Source organism: Acyrthosiphon pisum, chromosome A2 (genome assembly GCF_005508785.2).
Source record: "Acyrthosiphon pisum isolate AL4f chromosome A2, pea_aphid_22Mar2018_4r6ur, whole genome shotgun sequence".
Taxonomy (NCBI): Eukaryota; Metazoa; Arthropoda; class Insecta; order Hemiptera; family Aphididae; genus Acyrthosiphon; species Acyrthosiphon pisum.
The window spans coordinates 30,087,198-30,109,502 of NC_042495.1; the positions used below are offsets into that span (position 1 = coordinate 30,087,198).

The window sequence follows — 22,305 nt, forward strand, 5'->3', positions numbered from 1 at the left end:
TGATGGCAAAGAATCATTAGAAATATCAATATTTGACAAATTATTATTAGATCGACAAGCACGATCAAGAGGGGCTGCGTAACCATAGTTAGTGGTGTGAAAATTTGTTTTAAAAGTTTGGGGATTTCTGGAATAAAAAGAAGGAACAGCTAAAAATAATTTAGCAAGTAGATCAGGAGCATCAATATCATTGTTCAATAATTTGTAAATAAAGGTAACATCAAATTCAACACGTCCATCAGTTAGAGATTTAAAAGTATACGGGGTAATCCCGCAACAAAATGTGTTCATTTTTATATATTTATTTTGTACTTTATTTATTCAATTAATATGTAATTGTTGATGGGGTGATCAAATAATAGCAGCGTATTCAAGTATTGGATGGACTAGTGACATATAAAGAGTATTCAACGCGTTAATATTAGAGAAACCAATGGTGTTACGATTTAAGAACCCAAGTATTTTATTGGACTTATCACAAATGTAATTAATGTGGTCATTAAACGAGAGGTCGGAGGAGAAAATAACACCTAGATCTTTTACAGTGGTGACTGGAATTAGGTGATTGGAATTAATAGAATATTGGAAGTTGATATACGAGCGAGTACGAATAAACGACATATAATTACATTTGTTTATGGTTACAGATCACCTATAGTTTAACATAAGTGTAGTTGAGGTTCACAAAAATAATACAGACATTTTAAAATATTCAATAGATCAATAATAATTATAACCCACATAATAATATAATAAACAATCAAAAGGGCTTATATAGTTGTACATATAATATTATAGGTAATTTTGAAAAATATTTTTTTTCTGCATTTTAATTATATTGTATTTGCATAATTTAAGGCATTAAGACTTAGTCTAATAACTGTTAAATGGCTTTCAAAAATCTAATTTATTTCTTAATATACTGTTAGTGGACAACTACTATAGTGTTAGACGTTAGTCATTGTAGTGTGAACAGAGAAATGCTTGTCAAATTAAATAAATGAATAATATATAAGTTCCAATTAATAAAATGTTTATCATTATGAATTCTGCTTAATAACTATCATATTGCCATTACGGCGCAATTTGATGCATTCATTTAATGTTGCTTTAAATTCTGATTTTAATGTAAGATAGTATTTTCTAAAAGCACTCATAAATTATAGTTATTATACTTAATGTATAACTAAGTACTTATAACTATCATTATATTTATTTGAATTAGGACCAAAATAATCAATGTAAAAATTCAAACACAGAAGTTGAAAATTATGCTGATGTCAATGATATTAGTCATAAATCTTAAAAAATGAATGTTCAAGTGAGTAAATATATTTTACAAATGTTTAACAATATTATTTACTTTAATATTATTAAAAGCTATTTTTTTTTAAATTAATTCTAGAAATGGGTAAATCAATGTAACTTTTATGATTCCAATATACACAAAAATAGTGAAAATAATAATATTATTACATTAAATGGTGAAGATTTTTAAACAATATTACAAAAGACACCTGACTATAATGACAATGTTAGTATAGTATTAGGAACATCAGAGTATGTTTTTAAACCAGTAATACAAAAGACACCTGACGATGATGATGAGGTTAGTGTAGTATTAGGAACACCAGAGTGTGTTTTTGAACCAGGTATTAATGATATTTTATACTTAATATTAAAATTAATAATTACAGTTTAAGAAAAATTATTATGATACTTAAGGAATTTAAATGAATAGAATTAATATGTACTGCTGTACTTTTTGACAATCCACATTTTTTCTCTGTTAATAATATTAAATTACCATAGTTTTAAGTACCCACTTACTTAATTATTATTTTTATTTATCTTAACATGTTTTTAAAAATCTATCTATACTGTTAAATTAATTTAACCTAATATACCTAATATAATTTTATTCGTCTCTCTTACATTATCAAAGAAAATGTAAAAAAAAAAAATAATAAAAGCTGTAAATCAATTTATTTTTATATTCATGAATTTTATAATACTTGTAGTTTTGTGTAGCTATCTGCTTTATGTAGGTACAATTTACTTAATATTATAGTTAATTAAATATAATTAATTACAAATTAAATTTACTCTTGAACTTGATAAATATTTTACATTAGTTATTGTGTGTCTTAGATTTTGCTATGAGTACTAAAAATGTTGGAATTTATGAACATATTGGACATTTTGAAAGTGACCAGAATGTTGAAAATGTAACAAACAGCAGAAAAAATAAAAACAGCAAAAAGAGAGACACCAGACATTACACAAAAACAAGAAAAGAAAAAAGAAATTGTGGAGAGCAATATATTACTAATAAAGGAAAGATAGTACATGGTCGTGTACCTTGTCTAACTGACTGTAGATTAAAATGTAAGACTAAAATTGATATTATTCAATATTTACTGGTCAATGAAATCATATGACAGGCGAATAACATATATATCCAACCTCATAAGAATTGTTAAAAAAAGCAGTTAGTAGAAAGCGAACAAACACTCCAGAAAAACAAAAAAATAGAGTGACTGCTGTCCAGGTCAAAATAAAAATTCTATATTTATGGCAATGTGCTCAGCTTTTTTGGAACAACAAGACAAAATATTAATTATAGACCACAAGTTCATGGTACCAGGGCATATGCGAATGGAGTGCGACTCTGACCATGCTCGTATTGAAAAAGCTAAGAAACGTTTCTCTGCTCCAAACAATCATCCTCATGATTGGGCGCAATTGATTCGCTATGCGGGGAAAGATAAGTTTTGTGTTATCGAAAAAAATCAAATTCATTTTCTGGATTTTAATAGCTTATTAAAATCCAAATATCAATTAAAAAAAAAAATATATCTGGACAACAGTTTTGGTTCCGAGATGCCAAGTGGTTCAGATACAAAAAGTCTGATAAAGATTTGGTGTATTACAAGACTTAATTGAAAGAAGATGCTGTATTTTGTGACATTAACACTATTATCATTATTACTATTATCACTATTGTTATTACTTTTGCACTCATGTTTGAGGTTATGTTTAATAGTCGTAGTTGTGTTGTCTTGTACGTACGTGGGACGCACGTCGTTCCGTACTTACTGAATTATTATGTATGTGTATTGAAATATTGAAAGTAATAAATTGTTGTAAACGAAAGTATTAGTTATTTCTTACAATTTGAATGTTTAAATATATTTCGTGGAAATGCATTGACAGTTAATTTTCAATTGGTATACCCAAAGCCTATAATGATCATTTACCCATAGCTATTGAAAGGAGTAGCATAATGCAAAATGTATAATCTAGAATTATCAAGTGTTTAGTTTAGATACATTGAATTAAAATGTATTTAAGTACATAAGGAACATGAACAAACGTAATCCGTAGAAATCACTAACTCTAACACTTGGTACGTGTTGTACCAACGTCGTGTCATACATTGAAGTGTAATGACGTTAGTACATCTAACTAATTGCTGATCAACAGAAATGAGGAGTAAGAACCAGCACTTGACATTAATCAAACACTTATGCAGCACAGTATAATATATTAAAGAGCAGTATATGTATAGCATTTTTTGTGTACCTACCAAATATCTTATTGCTTTTGAGAGAAATAAATCTGTATCAACAAAAATAATACTTAACAAAATAAACTTAACTTTCAATTTGTGACTAAACGTTGTTAATATTATATTTAGGCAGCAATGTGTTGTGATTGCTAATAAGAATGTATCTTTTTCTAGTTACTCATTAATGTAAGTATTTGTTACTAAAATTGAAAATGGATGAATGCAAGCAAAATACAAAATTTATAAATGAATAGTGTTAGTATGCAGGTAAATCTACAATGACATAAGGCTAATCAAATAGTGCAATTAATTATAATAATTGGAATGATAACATGTGTACTTGCTAGCCGATTTTGAGAAACTAAATTTCAATGTTAAAAATCAATGTGAACATAGTTTGTCTGTAGTGTAGAGTAATGCAAATGTGAATTGTTCAGTAAAATTAATTTAATATATTACTCGAAAGCCTGTGCGAATGGATTTATGTCCTGTAACAGGTCGTCTAAATCTTCGAGCACACTTGAAAATAGATGGTGTGCGGCAGGCAGTAGTTGCTGCTGCTCCCTACAAATCCAGTTTGACTCGCCGGATTTGACGAAATACAGTTGGCAGTATCTGCGTTGAATAGGATTGTTCCCGAACAAGTCATTACTTATCGTTCAATATCCCTGCCCCAGAACAGTGAACACGTTCGGTCCTCGACCTGGCAAGCGTGGTGTGTTGAGATCGGTGGAGAACGCAGCAAATGCTACCGAATATAATTTCGGTAATATCTGCCTCTGAAGTAAATGCGGTGCGTTTTCAACACACACGGCCTGAAACGGCTTTAAGACCGTCATTGCAGCATGTAGAAAAATGATTCGAGGTTGTTTGCTCCCACCTAAAGATAATATTGTTAACATATTTGCACAAATAATAGGTTTATAATAAGCAAAAAAAATTAGCAGCTCTCAAAAATGTATTTATGTATGTCCCTGAGCTTATTTATTTATTTATTAATTAATTTACGCCAGTCGGCATTTACATATATGGTAATATAAACAGTTAGTAAAAATGATCTTATAAATGTAAAAATAATTGATAACAAAAATAATAATATTAAATTTAAATGTACTAACAACTTAACAATAAACATAAAAGATAAATTACTAGGAAGTGAACAGCATTCTAATTATGAGCGTGGCAATAAAACTAATATATGAAGAAATTATTTTGTATAATATAGAATTTTGTTTTAGGTGGTGTTAAGGAGGCGGAGCATTCTATGTATAGGATGGTTGTGGTTGTAGTTTGTACGGTGAGAGGGGACGTAATATAAGGAGTGGATTCTGGTTGGATAGGCAGGAATACGAAAAGAAATGGAAGAAAGTAGATCGGGGGCATCAATAGAGCCATTAAGTAAAGCTGAGATGAAGTTGATGTCTGCATCAAAACGACGAGAGGAGAGAGTAGAGACATTTAAGGATGACCTAATAGTGCTGTAGTCGTGAAGAGGGTGAGGAATGTTTAAAATATGAGCTGCGTAGGCAAGAAATCGATTTTGAACCCGCTCACTACGTACCTGGTCTCTAGCCAAATATGGTTGCCACACCACTATGCCATATTCAAGAGTGGAGCGTACTAGAGAGAAGTAGAGGGCACGAAGGCAAGGGATGGATGTAAATAGTCTGGTGTTGCGCTTTATAAAACCAAGTACTTTTAGAGCTCTACCAATAGTTTTATTAATATGATTTTCAAAAGAAAGGGTAGAAGTAAGGTAGAAACCAAGATCTTTAACCTCGAAAACACGTTTAAGTCGAAAGCCATTTAGGGAGTATGGATGGATAAGAGGAACACGCTTCCTACTAAAGCTCATGAAGTGACATTTATTAAGATTTAGTGTAAGCCCTAGACGTTGGGTCCACTTACAGAAGGAGTCAAGATCAGCTTATACACATTTGGTGCCTCAGCAAGAATAATATAGGGGTAAGCACTAGCTAAGAGGGTTGAAGCGTATGAAAATGTGTATTTACGCAAATGGATAAGGTGAAAATATTAAGCCCTCACGTATGAAACCAATTATCCGCCTATGAAAACAATATTATTTATAATAATGTAAAAATGTTCTATCTAAAATTTGACAATATTAGAAAAAGATGAATAATTTAAAAAATTACATAAAATGACATACCTAATATAATTTGAGAAAAATTAAGTAAAAATATGAAAAAAAAAATGCATTTATAACTAAAAATGCCTAAAATTATAAAATTAAATTCATATATTGTCGTTGGGCGAGTAACAAGTCGTATCTCAAAAATGTAATATGTTCAGGAGAGACAAAATCGTGAACACTGATAACATGTAATCAAGTTACGGCAAAATTACAATTAAATCTTTAATCTCCTTGAAGATTGTTATTATAATTATTAATATTATTATCAAATCATGTGTTATTTTTTCCCGCATTTTTTTATGTACGAATCGCAAAATGGATTTTTCTTGAGATACAACTTGTTACTCGCCCAACGACGATATTCTGAATTAGTAATGCTTGAAATGAGTGTTTAGCAAGATAGCATTGTATATGATTAAAGGAAAAAAAATGCAAAAATAAGAATCAAAATTATATTTTGAGATCTATCCTATTTCTAGTTATCAATATTATGGAAATTATGTGAAATATAAAAATGTATATTTATATTTTTAAACATTAGGTATATTCAGTATTAAATTTTGAACTAGATGTCTTATAATTTGTGGCTAAAATATTTATTTTTTAGCAATCTTTTGACATTAAACTGCGGGGTGTCGCAAGTTAGCGTTCTAGGACCACTTTTGTTTATTCTGTACTGAAATAGTTTATGTAATCTTGAAAACATTTAGTCATTTATACCAAAGTTATTTATTTAAAAAATCTTTGTGTAAAAATTGGTGGACTATCTTGCACCTGTTAACTTCTCCCAGTTAATGGGAGTTTATACACCGACCTATTATAATTCTATGCCATTAATTTTAAAATCAAATATTTATGTAAATAAGAGCTTAAATATTAAAAAACGTATACTTGAATGATTATTTTCATCATCTATTTGATATTTAATATTTAATAATGTATAATGTATATTGTGTATCTATAAAACCTAAATTAATTAATTAATAATCTTTTGTTTTTTTTTTATCTAGGTAATTTATGTTTTAACTGTATACTAAGAAAATCTATTATTCAAAATTATACAATTTTAAATCTAATATACCTTTTAATAATCTATATATTCAACCTTCACCACAAGCGTCAGCTTAAAGAAGGTCGATAAATTATGTAATTTTGTTCTTTGTAATATGCAAATATTGATAAATATGTATAATTTAAATATGTAACATAATCTTACCAGACACAAAGTATGAATCATTGTTATCATTGCAAAATTGTCTGAAAAATCAGTATATTTAAGGCTGGAGGCAAATATTTGACATACTTAATATTGTCATCTTCTTCATTGACGGCATCATAGACTGAAGGCCTGAATGTCCTTCACCTTTTCTTCAATATCACCCAAGATCTGTGATGCTCTGTTTCCACTGCTTGTCTTTAGATGTTCCAGTCTTGAATTAAACAAAACAATATAATCAATATTAATTCCATAATGAAGAGGGATATGAATGAGGGATTGTTTATAATTTGTTTGTTTTTGTGGCTAAAATGTTTATTATGAAAATAAATTTATAAAATTATTAATATATAAATATATAATAATATACTAAGATTACCTATATTAATAATATTGAAATTAACGTTATCTATGGATAGAATATTGCGTAAGAAACCAAATAAAACTTAAGTAAACATACCTAGTTCAGTAATGATGTTGGTAGATGTGAATATCAAAGACTTGGCAGTTTGGATACATCCTCCTGGCCAATATTTTGGCCTCTGACACAGTGAACACATTTAGTCCCCGACCTAGCAATCGTGATGTGTTGAGGTCGGTGGAGAACGCAGCAATATCCAAAGTGTGGTTTTACCAGGGGATGTTATTTCGGTAGTGTCTGCCTTCCACCGAATCTTCAACCGACAACCTCTGTAGTAAATGGCAGTTGTCAACACACACGGTCCTGAAACGGCCATCAGACCGTCATTGCAGCATGTAGACAAATGATTCGGGGTTGTTTGATCGCACCTAAAGTGGAGGGCCTTACAATACGCACAGACATAATTCAACGCGCCTATGTTGTATGGTTCCGGTAGTGGGCGCTGAACGCCAGCCAGACAGTTTAGCAGCAGCATAATATGTCCAAAAACCGGGGCGTTTTGTTTGACCTGAAATTTAAGAGACATGATTGTATTTTGTTTTTGCTTAATATAATAATACAAAATACTTACTGACCTCTTCAATGTTCAATAACGCATAGTGGTGAAATGTCGAAAACACCAACAAAATTATCATCATCTGATACCACTTCAACATGAGCTGGTACTTGTTCATCTCCGTCTATGACAACTTCAACGATTTCACCGTTGTTGTCGTCAATCGCGAATTGCACTACCTCAACGTTGTCGTCGTCCATCATGAACCTGTACTCCGGCATCGACAGTTTCCACATGATTTTCTCGTTCTTGGCGAGGTCCGACTACCTATAGAATCATTATAATACAAAATACCTATTTATTTAGCGAGTATTTTTGTGTCTTACCACGCCTTCGATAATAATTATTCATTGCTGCTGTAAGCGTGATACACGTGATAAGAACCGTAAAAAGGGGTGTATACGAACTACGGGGCGAATAGGAACAAATTTGGTTTTATTGTTCTCTTATCACGAATAGTTAACCGATAACATAAGTACTAATGTCGTTTAGTTCTACATATTGTTATATTTGCACACTGGATAATAGCTGTTATCATCAATGATCACACATTATCAAAAAAAACACGTTTTATTGTTCCTATCTACCCATACTATGGATGAATAGAAATTACTGTGTAAAATAAATACCCATACAGGGTGAATAGGAGCAGGACTTATGAAAAATTATTAAAAAACAACTATGGAACTTAAAGTAATTATTTTTTATCAAAAAATTGCTCCATCGTTCACACTTTCTAAAATAATTTTCAGAAAAGAAAAATCTTAAAAATTGACGGTTTTTTGCAGAGTGGCCTCAAAAACCGTTACTATTCACCCCCATTTTACAGAAAGTATAATGATATCAAGGTTTATAGATTATAAACTATAAACCTTGTAATGATGTAGCGTCCCACAACACGGTATCAGCATCGTCGCAGTAACCTCGAATTATTCGGGCTGCCAGCCGTCGTCAGCTGTGCGGCCCCTCTGCCGTGATGACTGTGTACACACGTCGACCACCTCCACGACGTCACCTCCAACCGATGCAGTTTTTGCCGCGAATTTTCGGACCAACGTCGCAAAATTCGTATCAGCGCCGCCAAATTTCAACGACGCGCAATAATCACATATTTAATTTCTACTTTGTAAAATTGCCGACGCTTATTCGCCGACAACCGTTAGGCGTGTTTTCGCGCTTAACCAAATATAACCTGGTTACTATATATTATAAACAAGTCGTTTTCGCGGTTTTGGCTATACTTTTGGTAATAACTTTTGGTTTTAGGTAACTGATAATTTGTAACCATCAAAATTAAATGGTCATATCGTTTGGTTAGGTATTGATAATCTACAAAATAATATGATAAAATTAATAAATAAAATAGAATCTATATTAACCACAAATGCATCGTATTCGCGAGTCTTTGACCAAAAACCCAAATCATGTAACCACATCTAATTAAAAATATAAATAGGTTAAGCGCGAAAACACACCTTTTGTATTCGTATCGTGCATTTTTTAAATTTTTGCCATACATGTAAATTTATTTGCTGAATTATTATATTTTGTAACATTTTCTATATTCTTTATTTTCTATCTACTTTTTTGCTAACATAATATATTCGATAAACAAAAAATATCGTTATTAGATTGTGTTTGCGAGAATTTAAATTCGTACTTGGTAACTTGGTAAATCCTTATTACGAGGACTAATTAAGTCGTGATAACAACGATATCACTCCGTACTAAAACCAAAATGAATATGATGGTGATGAAAACTATTACTCGGACGAAGGGGCCATTCTAGAGTTTATTTTTAGGGGGGTTTGGAGACTTAAGTTGTATTGCCGACTTTCAAGAATTAATCTGCTTACTGTATACTTAATGTTATAATAATTGCATTTCCTATAGTAATAATTAGGGACTGTCGTATATTGTAGACAGTCGTCACTGTAATATCATTTAATATACACATAATATAGGTAGAAGTTAATTTGGCAATTTAGATATTAATATAGGTAAGGCCGATGAAGCAAGATATGCTGAGGCAGCAATAATATTCTCCTTTATAACTCCGCCGTACGTGCAGGCACGGGCAGTCCCGTTGTCACTGAGTGATTCGGCGAAAACGCAGGTAAGACGATCGAGCGTGTGAAACGTCGATCGTAGTACGGGCTAGACGATCTGAATTTGCTAAGTATTTTATTTATGTTTGTTTTGATTTAATAAAAGGGTTTCCAACTATTAAAACCCGAGTTTATAATAATTTTAGTCATTCTTAAGTTCTTACCTTTTATAGGAACAGTGCCGGGATATACGTGCTATGTGTCAATGAGGTTTTATTAAACTGAATAGTGCCAAGATATATGTAATCTTTGAGTCGTTTCAACTAGATATGAACGAACTAAGAATTGACAAGCGCATACCATCGTACCTCAAAGTTAACAGTGCCATTCTAATTAATTTTAGAGAGCGTCATTAACTAGAGCAGTGGTGGCCAAACTACGGCCCGCCATCATTTAATATCTGGCCCGCGAAAGAACTATAATATTTTACATTTACATAAAAAAAAAAACTTCGTTAAATATGAAATAATATACCTATACTTAAAAGTAAAAAAAAAATGTTATGGCCCGCGGTATCAAAAAAATTTTTTTTATGGCCCGAGGTAAAAAAATTTTGTTCACCACTGAACTAGAGAATACGAGGGTAAGGCGTATAGTCGGTTTTACCGCGTATTGTCCAATACGGGTGATACCACAGGATCAAATAGTTATTAAATTGCGTATTTTTTTTTTTTACCTATTAGTTTTAATGCTGAGTGCTGAACTAAAAACAAATTTGACTCTGTGGTCATAGCACCAAACCAAATCGACCACAGAGACCCCCTCCCCATAATTAGCTTGCTTCATCATCATTCCTTCGGTATGTTTCTTCCGTCCTCGTCGTCGTCGTCGCCGCCGTAAGTAGAACGTAGAATTGCCTACCCACCAAATATTAGGCGATACATTGGCCATAGTTAAAATCAGAAATTGTTCTCGAGCATCACCGAGTGGTCCTTCGGGTAGCCCCTACTTGGGCCGCTAACAGTTAGTAAGAAGTCAATAATTTTTTTTTATAAAATATGTGTCAATTATTATACCTATTATTATTATTGTTTCTAACCGAGTTTTATGCCAGTCACCTTTCTCAGCAGGGTTTTTTTTATTGTGCAGTGAAACACATTTTGTGCAGTGAGAAAAGTAATTGTGCAGTGAAAATTGTTACTTTGTGCAGTGCAAAAAAAGAATTTCAGGATGATATATTTTATTGTACATTATAAAACAATGATTTAGTTAACTTCAAAATAAAAAAATAAATGTTTCTATTAAAATTAAAAATTGTTTATAGGTATTATTCATAATTACACTTTTTTTTTTAAAACAAAAAAAATATCTACTACATTTAAGCACACCATGGTGGTGGTAGATAGTTGTATAATAAAATAATTAATATGAACAATTTAATTATAAATAAGAAAAGTGGACAACAACTGAATAATCAATCTATACAATTAGAATACTTATAAACTAAATTTAAATTACAACAGTTAAATATAATCTGAAATCTTTCAAGTATTAAAAATAACCAAATCTGAATTTCTTTTTAATTTCCATAGTTAGGTTAGTTAGTTCTGAATTTCCATAGCCTTCTGTATAGAATATGTTCCTTTTTATATTTACTGGCGTTGATTTGTACTTTTTGGACCTAGATAATCTATGCATTTTTGACCAAACGTTTTTCTAAAATACTCCATTCTGACATCAAATGTCCTATTTTCTCTTTTAATAACCTTATTCATATCCAGAAAGGATTCAAAGTTTTTAATTATATGTACAATAGTTTTTTTTTTTATATACAGACTTAAATGGTAACACATCTAATATCTTTAAGTTTTCTTTAGTTGAACCAATTAAAGTATTTTTACTTAAAAATATACTAACAATTTTTCTTTGTAAAAGTTGTAGTAGTCATTTTGATTCATTCAAGATTATCATTTTTACTATTATTTCATATTTGATGTAAAAGTATATTACAAAAATTATAAAGAAATTAGGTACCTAGTCAATTGACTGTCTTTATTTTTATAAACAATTATTATTACAAATTACCTATTTAAGTAAATATTATTTAGTAAGTATTATTACTTATATTTACAAAAAAAATGTTAAAATTATTATCTACAAATGTACAATAAAAATAGTGCATTGATATAAAATGATTTATTTGGTATAATATCATGAGAGAGTCGGGGTTTGTATGTTTTTACGTATCGTTTCTGACTTTCTGAGTACCTATATGGCTGTATGCAGTCTTATGAAAATAAAAAATGTAGATAGTACAGTATACAGTAGTCAGTAGGTTAGTAGGTACTAGGTAGTATAGCCAGCACAGTTAACAGGGGCGGCTCCAGAGACATTATTAGGGTGACTAAGTCATAATTTTCAGAAAATGTCGATGAGTTTATGTTTGTAACTTTGTTTTTAACAGTATACAATTGCTGAAAAATAAACCTTTGGGGGGAGTGGCTAGTGCTCCCCTGGAGCGGCCCCTGACAGTTCAACGGATAACAGTCTGTAGGGTTTGATATGAATAGACAAATTACCTACTATAACCCAAGAGTGGGATTAAGTTTGTGCAGTCAGAAAAACTCATTAAAAAAACCCTGTTTCTCAGCATCTACGTAATTTGAAAAAATAAAATAAACAAACATATATACTTTTCCCTAAATAATGGTTTTTTCTTTATTGCCGTGATTACCAATTATTAATGTTCCAAATGTATCCTCATAATTATTAATAATATAAAAATCCATAGCATTACAACTTTCTGATCTCGGTCCGTGGTTGTTGACCGTAATTTTAGATTTAATATGTTAATATATTTGAAGGGGCCACATGACTCTCAATTCATGGGCAATATGTCTTGAGCAATCACAAACTGTTTGAAACTCAAACAATTTGTTTTTTTTACACATCGTTTTTAACAGAAAAAAAGGTGGGTAAGTGGATTTCGCTCTGCTGTACAGTAGGTTACAAGTGGGTCACTGTATAATGGTTGGTATTAAATTTGAATTCAATGATATAATATCATTGTATAAGAAAAACGATTCTGGGCGGAGACGGTATGTCAGTCTAGGTATAAGACATAATATTATATTATAGTCTATAGTATTTAAAAAAAATTGACCTATAATAGGTACCTATAATAAATTCCAAATTAATCATATCATAATATCTATTAAGTACTTATAACGCGTTATACATCAACAAAAAACCGTGGTACTATCATAGATATATAATAGTATACTTTAGAAGTTTCAAGTACCTACCCACGAATAATATTATACAATCACAACAAAATAACTAAAATAGTTATCCTAGGTTTTTAATATGTAATTTCGTCCAAATTTGTACTTAAAATGACTATACAAATAAACTGTGTAAATGTATTATTTAGATTTTTTGGTAACAGAATTAATTACTTACGTGGAATCTTGTTATAAATTTTCAATTCTTAGATACAAAAATTGAACATTTTATAAATTTTTAACTACAAAATAATTTTTCAAATTAAAATTTGATCTTTAAATGCTTATAAAAAAAAATTGTGCCTATGTATTTTTAATATTTTTCAACTGATATTGTAACAATGTATCAGGAGCTTTGTATTAAATTTATACACTTTTTGGCCCAACAGATAAAACTTTATTGATATTTATAAAAAAAAAAAACTAAAAAAATTGAAAACTGAAAATGTCCGTAAACAGCTCAAAAAGAGTCAAAATATTTTCAAAATTGTATGGTGTATAGGAAATGCTAATATAAACATTCAGTAAAATTTTCATGTATCTGCAGTTATTCGTTTTTGAATTACAACAAAATAAGGAAATCGCTACATGAGAAATCGAGTGAATATAACGTTCATAAAAATTTAATTTGACTTTCTTATAGATATTTTTTGTTTGATAAAGGTAGATAATCTTATAAGGAATCTTGTATTACATTTTCATATCTTAGATTTAAAAAGAACAATTTTTATGAATTTCTAACTCGAAATAATTTGCAAATTTTCGTGATTTTTCCATATTTTGTCATTTTTTGAACTTATTAAATGCTTATAAAAAAAAACAGTGACTAACGATTTTTAATATTTTTCATCTGCCGTTGAAACAATATACTAGGAGCCTTCTATTAAATTGTCGAGCTTTTTATCCAACAAATAATTTAAAAATTTTATTGATATTTTTAGAAAAAAAACTAAAAAAAAAATGGAAAATGAAAATGTCCGTAAAGAGCTCAAAATAAATCAAAATATTATGAAAATGTTATGGTGTATAGAAAATGCTAAGATAAACATTCAGTCAAAGTTTCATGTATCTACGGTCATTTTCTTTAAAGTTACACCAAAAACCAAAATCGATTTTCTCGAAAACTTTTGACCCCCCAAAGTACCAACTAGATTTACTTTCCTGAAAAATCGATTTTGCGTAAAAATTCCCGTTTTTCCTTAATTTTTCTTTTGTTTTTCCCGGCGCTTTTGAAAACTACTGGGAAATTTAAATTTTGACCTCTCCAATGCACCAACGATATCCACTTTCTGATCGAACAATAGTATTTTTTAATTTGCTATAAGCAATATATCAGGAGCCTTTTGCTTTTCGGCATAACAAATACAATTTAACCGATATTTATAAAAAAAAAATAAAAAATTTGAAATTTGAAATTGTTTGTTTCAGTCTCAAAAAAAATCAAAATATTTTGAATATTTTATGATGTATATAAAATACTAATATAATGTTAAGTCAAATATTCATGTATCTACGGTAATTTGTTTTAGAGTTACGCCAAAAAACCAAAACCTATTTTGCGTAGAAATTCCCATTTTTCCTTAAGGGTGGCGGTGCCAGTATTTCCAATTTTCGAAATTTCTATGCTATTTGAGTATTATGTTTTATATTTTAGTTATTGCCTTAATTATAATACTTTTCCACTAATCTACAGCTCGATACTTATTAAGACGGAGTCGATACGGTGAATTATATCAACGAAAATGACTTCACGGGAAAAACTCTCACGCCCTGTAGAATTGTCGGATTTCGTTAATTTTTTTTTTTATCTGAAAGATGAGAAGATTCTACACGCGTCGAATCAAAGCTCTATTTTTTATTTTACTTTGATATTAGTAGAAAAATACGTTTGAAAAAGAACAAATATTATGAATTTTTCAAATGCATTTTCCAGTTTCTATAATTATAGTTTTCAAAATCGGGCTTTGTTCCGACCTATAAAATGTTCTCTACTTTAAGATAAAAAAAAATTAACGAAATCCGATAATTCCACAGGTCGTGAGAGTTTTTCCTGTAAGACATGTTTTTGTACCAAAAAACGCACCGGCACCGACACCCTTAACAATTATAGTTATGTTGTTTTTCCCGGCGCTTTTGAAAACTTTTGGCAATTTTAAATCTTGACCTCCCAAATGCACCAACTAGATTCGCTTTCCCATCAAACAAGATACCGTTGAAGAAAATCAAAGCAGTTTTACTGCCCCCAAACCGTGATGACAGTCACAAAAAATTGCAAAAAAAAAATCATTGTAGAATAAAGACATTTATTGCTCTCCGATCAAAAATAAAATAATTACAATAAAAAATATTTAAAAAGATATTATATTAAAAAACAATTGTCTTGCAGCAACTTGAAACCATGTAAAAAATATTTAATATTTTTTTTGAAATCATGAGTGGTACGAAGATATATTTAATGGACAATGAATATTTAGTAAGAATTAACTTACGTATCTATACATAATATATCATTTATAATATTATTGTTAATGGTTTATCATTTTATTTAGGTAGGTAGAAATTCAAATTTTTATATTAATCTCTATGACATAGGTATAGATTATTCTTTATAAAATTATTATAATCTATTTAGCTATGTATATTATATTGTGGTTATCGTGGACTAAACAATGTCAAAATTCAAATCATAATTACATCGTTCTATTTGCTTGATAAATATTGTCCTGATAATTCGTCATTTTATCTGTCCATATAATGGAGCAAACATGACGTGTAATGAATATTAACAAATGATAACAAATGTTTTAATTTGTAGAAAACATAATTAGATGAATGCGAGGATCACGGTGTAGGACACTCTCGAAAACGGATCCAGTCAGGAATGTAGGTACCTACCACAGTTATTTAAGAATCACACACGACCTTTCTGTGTACACACGAATTATATTAATTTTTTTTCCTTCTACCACCCCAGAAATGACCATGACTGTCACCCAGTACAATAAATAACTGGCTTTGCCGGCGTGAGTTTTACGACATTATTCCGATTACGATCGTCGGGGGGAGAAACACGTTTACGGTCACAAACAACAACCATAACCGCCTGCCGGATAAGTGTAGAATTCCAATCGAACGTCAAGTAGGTACCTATGGGCATTGTGTTATAATGCTATTATGTGATGAACAATGATCGAGTCGGCGTCGGCGTCGGCGCCGCATCCACCCCTTGTCGCTCCACCCCTGTCTGTAACACATCGCAGTAAACGATCGCAAGTGGTGCCACCCTATGGTGACGATTAATTATCTCCACGGTAGTATCCATGCACTAGTCGGTAATTTAGCTCTTCGTATAATAATATTATTACCTATACTCACTAATATAATAATATACCTACTAATATTATACCCAGAGTCTGTGTATTTTTTCATTTTTGAAAATAAAAACAAAATAAATCGTTAGGTTTTTAAACAGTTTAAAACAGCGTCTTGAACAGTACCAATGTATTTAAAATAACTAGGTATTAAGAGGGAGTCACACCCGCATGTGTTGTCTCCATCTTACACACGTATGATATAGGCAAAACGCGTTTACGCAGCCTGGGTAGAACTCGAACAGTTTTGGTTTTAGAGTAAAAATACCTATAATAAAATTTAATTGTCATAATATTTCTGAGGGCAAGTCGTCGAGTTTTTTTTAATAAAATAAAATTTTAAAAAGTTAAAGGTATTTTAAAAATGTTGAAATTTTTTCTATTTCTAAACGATATAATGAACGTCATAATATTGGGTGTAATGGAAAGAACGCAACGACTAGGCCTCAGAAATATTGCCACAATTCAATTTTATAATAGGTATGTTTACTCTAAAACCAAAAGCGAGCGAGTAAGTTGGTGTGACGCCCCCTTAATACCTACGCGCGCACACGCGTGTGTGTGTGGAAGATTATTAGGGTCGTTTTACATGGACGCGTATCATACGCGACGTATTATACGCGCGCGTTTTCATTTACATTGGTTAAATTCATACGCGCCACTCCGACGGTATGGCGCGTATGAACTTAAATAATAAATTAATAAACGTAATAATAATACGCCAACAAAAATACTCCGACATTTCCGTGTAAGAAAACGCAAAACAAAAAAAAAAAAGGCTCTAAAATTGTTGATGTCATTTTATAGCTAAGACTTTGAATCGGAGTAGGGCGTTATTCGAATGAAATTTTATTTAGTTGAATATTTAGATAACATTTTATTCGAATAAATTATTATTCGGGTGATTTTTTCACAATAACTCGAATACACATTTATTCGAATAATTATCTAGAAATAATTTTGGGCAAATCTGCTTTGAACTATGGATATAATTTATGTTAATAATTAAAATAGTCAGCTAAATAATTGAAATTATGGGTGAATGACGTCTCCTTAAAAGTATATGAAACGTATTTCAAATATATTCTGAATCGATGTTTTGTGTGGAAATTATAATATTATATTTATACAATATACATTAACTGTAAAAACATTTTAAATTTAGTTATTTATTTCATAAAATAAAAAAAAATAGATATAATTATTTAATAATTTAACTTTTTTCTGAAGGATATCTATTATTAATTATTATTAATAATGAACCAAAAAAAAACACAATATTTACTTGGGTTTTACACTGTTTTAAATAATGAACAAAACGTTTAGAAGAATGGTTTGAATTCATTGTTAAACATTTTTAAAACAAGTCGCTTAAAACATTGTATTTTAAACATAACAACCACGACTATACGTAACTAATACTATAATGGTGAAAAAATGTATTATTTTTTGTTTCTCTCCGAGTGTAAATAATAAATTAACAAATAAACATGACAGTCTACTATACATCATAGTTTCTCGACCATAATATGTTGTCGCTCTAATCGCTACCCAATGTCATGTATCGAATAATTTTAAATGGATCACTGAAATATTAAGCGTTGATAATATAATATGTAATACGATATTAAAATGTGATTAATATTACCACTTATTATTAACATTAGTTAAATGTGTAAAAATAAATAAATGAATAGCTATAGTTTCTATTAGTCGTGGTAATTGAACAAATACCTAAGGGGGTGGGGGGAAAGTTATACGAATACACAAATTCCCAAACGCCTCAGGTATTCGACAAATATTTGTATAGTTATTAACATTTGTACTGGTCAAAGTACCATCCAAGACTCAAATAAAAGCTAGCAGTTATGTCAATACACCTATAGCACCAAATAAAAAAAATAACAGGAATACATTGAAATCCATTATTGATGAATTTACATCAAATTATATATCCAGAACAGATTATGTCAAAAAAATCGTGCCCTAAAATGTACCTACCAACGTATAATGTCTTATATACAGGGTGTAACAGGAATACCTGACGGATGAAATATCTTTTGTTATAATACTTTATACATACTTAGAACTGCCTCAAACGGTTAAAAATGTAACGGTAAAATGTATTTTAATTTTTTTTTTTAAATATATTATTTATATTTACTTGCGTTACACGTATAATATAAAAAAAAAATATATTTTTATTTGTAAATCTTACTATAAGAATAATGTTGATGAAAAAAACATTTATCTAAGTCAAAAAGTAGTTTTTTTAGAATTTTTTAAAAAATCAATATTATTTTGATTAAATTTATTTGGAACGTAATTATTTTTTTCAAAATATTATTTTTGGGAATTTGCTCATATGAGTATATTTTTTAAACTTATACTAATCATATGATCTTAACATATTTCGTCAAACGTTTAAATAGAATATTTTTTTTTTGTCAGGTCTTCCTGTTAAAATCTGTACTGTCACATTTTTTATATTTTTAACGCTAATTTTTATTATTTACTGACCGAACAAAATTAATCAAAAACACCAACGCGTTTAATTTTTAATTTATGATTTATATTACACAAGTACTTATGAATATAGACCACTAATTTTCATAAAATTCTTACGATATAAAATATGAAAACACCGTTACATTTTTAACCGTTTGAGACAGTTCTAAGTATGTATGAAGTGGGAAAGAATTTTTTTTGTCAAAAATGAGAGCCGTTTGGGAACTTCTCTGTTTGTAAAACCGATGCCGAACAGTCTTTTGTAAAAGAAATAGCCATTGTGACGATGTACATTGTACAACAACCGAAGGTCGTCGTCGCTCTCAATCACCCCTCATTCCACCACACAATTTGAAACGACTGTCTAACACTTCGCAGTAAGTGATCATACAGGTGGAGCTACACTGTCATCCTATTTCGACAAATAAATTCCACAATAAATATATGTATACATAATATGTAGGTACTATTCACGAGTACTAGTTAATATAAGTATATATAATATGTTGTTACCTATATAATCAGTTACTATTTTAGTAATTATGTGTTTTTGTGTAACATTGTTACTATTGCATTACATGTTTAATTGTTTTATGGCCAAATAAATAAAAGCTAAAAAAAATTTTTAAAAAATCTTGTATAGGTATTATATTATATAATATACATTATACATGCAATAGTACTTAATGCAATAATTCCTTATTAATTATAATGAAGGTACTTTTTTTTCATAAGCTGCAATGAATTTCTTTATTGAATTGTAGTAATGAACAGATACCTAACCAATAAATATAGATATATTTCAGACGGTGCGCAGCGGCTCAGTCGGTCACAATAATAATAATTATTATCGACAATTTATAAATAAAAATAAAAGACGAAGTCTTTTGACTGAATATTATAATAATAAATTTACATGGGATAAAACAAAATATTAATTTTAAATAAATTAAATAGGTACCTAATACATTTTAATATTGCCAACGGGTAGGGGAGGGCGGACGCCCCTACCGCCCCACTAGGTACGCGCTGCTAGCCGAGTTATTTGTTTTGATTGCAATTCATACATTTTGTCATGTATAAATTAATATGTTTATTTTCAGTCATTTATGTTTGCTTTTTTCCCCTAACTACTCAATGCTATATATGCGTGCGTATCAAATTTTCAAAACTTTAACAAAATTAACTTTGTTTGGTTGTGACGAATCGAATAAGCCGACCGGAAATCGGAATATCTCGGGACGTGGTTTACGGATATTTCACATATACCAGGACGCAATTTACGTATGTTTTTATTAGGGATGGACCGATACTAGAACCGATACTCGATATCGGTGGTACTTATTAGAATTATCGGTATCAGTTTTAAAAAAAAAAAACAATATTTGAACCAATACCAAAAAAAAAATAACCCAATCAATCAGCATTATACATGTAAAAAATTTAAAAAAAATGTATTATCGAGTATCGGTTTAAGCTGATATCGGTTGGTAGTATCGGTTGTCTTTTAATATCGGCTCACGGTTTATGCTGGAAAATGTTGGCTTTCAAATATATCGGTAATCGGTAAAATGTGGTATCGGCCTATCCCTAATTTTAAAAGTAGGTACACGGGCCGCAATTTTATTTCCATAGTATATGATATGACTATGTCCTTTTTTCGGGATCAATATGAGAAGGAAACATGTGTGTGTGATTCTACCGGATGCGATTTATAAGGCTATAAAGGTCCCAGAGTAGGTATATATATTATAATAAAGTCGTGACTCGTGACGAATTCCATCCAGTACAGTTATTGAAATGTGTCGTCAAGAAAATGCAGTTGTAAATAGATTGAAAAAAAAAAAAAAAGATTGTCACCACTGAAATCTGTTGGTGTGATCAGAAATCCCCGCCGTTCACCCTGTCTTCTTGGTGGGGGTATAGATGCGTTACCTACGACAATGTATGTTTGCTGCGCGCGCGACGAGAGAGGTATCGAAATGCTACCTATCTTATGCTATCCACAGTTCACTGTCGTAATTTTTATTTAGTTGGTGTGTACGACTGCTGGACGTGTATTTACGAACAGGACTATAATATATATTATTTTGTATTTTTGTACAATTTTATTACTCCTTGTAATAATTTACTTGTCATTGGAGCTTCGTCGGTTCCTGTTTAAATCATAAGGTAATATACTATTCCAATACTATAATTTTAAGATTGTATAATGATGCGAAATATTCTAAAAATTATTAAATTTATTTACTCGACAATGGTCAATAATAATCAAAAAACTGAACCTTACGATAGCTTTTAATTAAAATAAAAACGTGAAATTAATAGGCACTGAAAGGAAAAAATCTAATTAAAATAAACATAATATAATAGGTACCTAAGTATGTAAGAATAAATATTCATTGGTTAGTTATCTTTATTTTTTTCTGTATTTTATTTCCCCTATATTTTTTGGTACTAATTTGGTTACCCGGGAATGTGTCTGCTTTTTTATGCTGTTTTCGTATGGAACCGATATACGTAAAGAAATGTACAGCCATCGAACGTTTACATTTTGATTTTTGAGAGTTATGTATAGGTATTCTTTTATATTATTATACCTACCTATTGAATGCGACGAAGACAATTAGTAGCGCCGGAATGCCGCCACCCGATAAATTATTATATCATTAGCAACTGCAGCTGTATAGTGTCACCTACTATATTGGGCGTAGTCAAAACAAATATCAAATTTTTAAGAAGACTTTTAAATATTTATACAGTATTTTTAAACATTGTTTAATAAACGTTGTCTTCACTTAGTAATAACAACAATAAAATATTAATTGCACTTGTAATAAATTATAATGTCAATAAAATGAATACGCGAACTCGTTAACTACTTTACGGATGAAAATGCAAACATTTCGAATCGATTGATGGAATTCATAAAAATCAATAAAAAAAAAATATAAAAAAAAATAATCAATTAAATTTCGCTAAATAATCTATCGATAATGTAAATTATAAAGTAATGATTAAATTAAGTATTGGTACTACAAATAAATAAAAATTAATTATAAAATAATTTGTACTTATAGGGTAAAGAGAACGTTTTAAAGAGTCCGCCCAAAAGCAAACTTAATATTTTTGAGTATTATCACATATTAGTAACAAAAGATGGAAATGGAATGGG

General features: G+C 30.0%; 1 long non-coding RNA gene across 1 annotated transcript; it reads right to left on the minus strand.

Moving 5' to 3' along the window:
• Window positions 1-3,822: 3,822 nt before the first annotated feature.
• LOC107882683 lies at window positions 3,823-8,243 on the minus strand. Its single transcript, XR_003839623.1, has 4 exons — window positions 7,939-8,243; window positions 7,403-7,871; window positions 6,943-7,156; window positions 3,823-4,451 (listed from the first exon to the last, which is right to left on the minus strand). It is a non-coding gene; the product is annotated as an uncharacterized LOC107882683 (long non-coding RNA).
• Window positions 8,244-22,305: the final 14,062 nt, after the last annotated feature.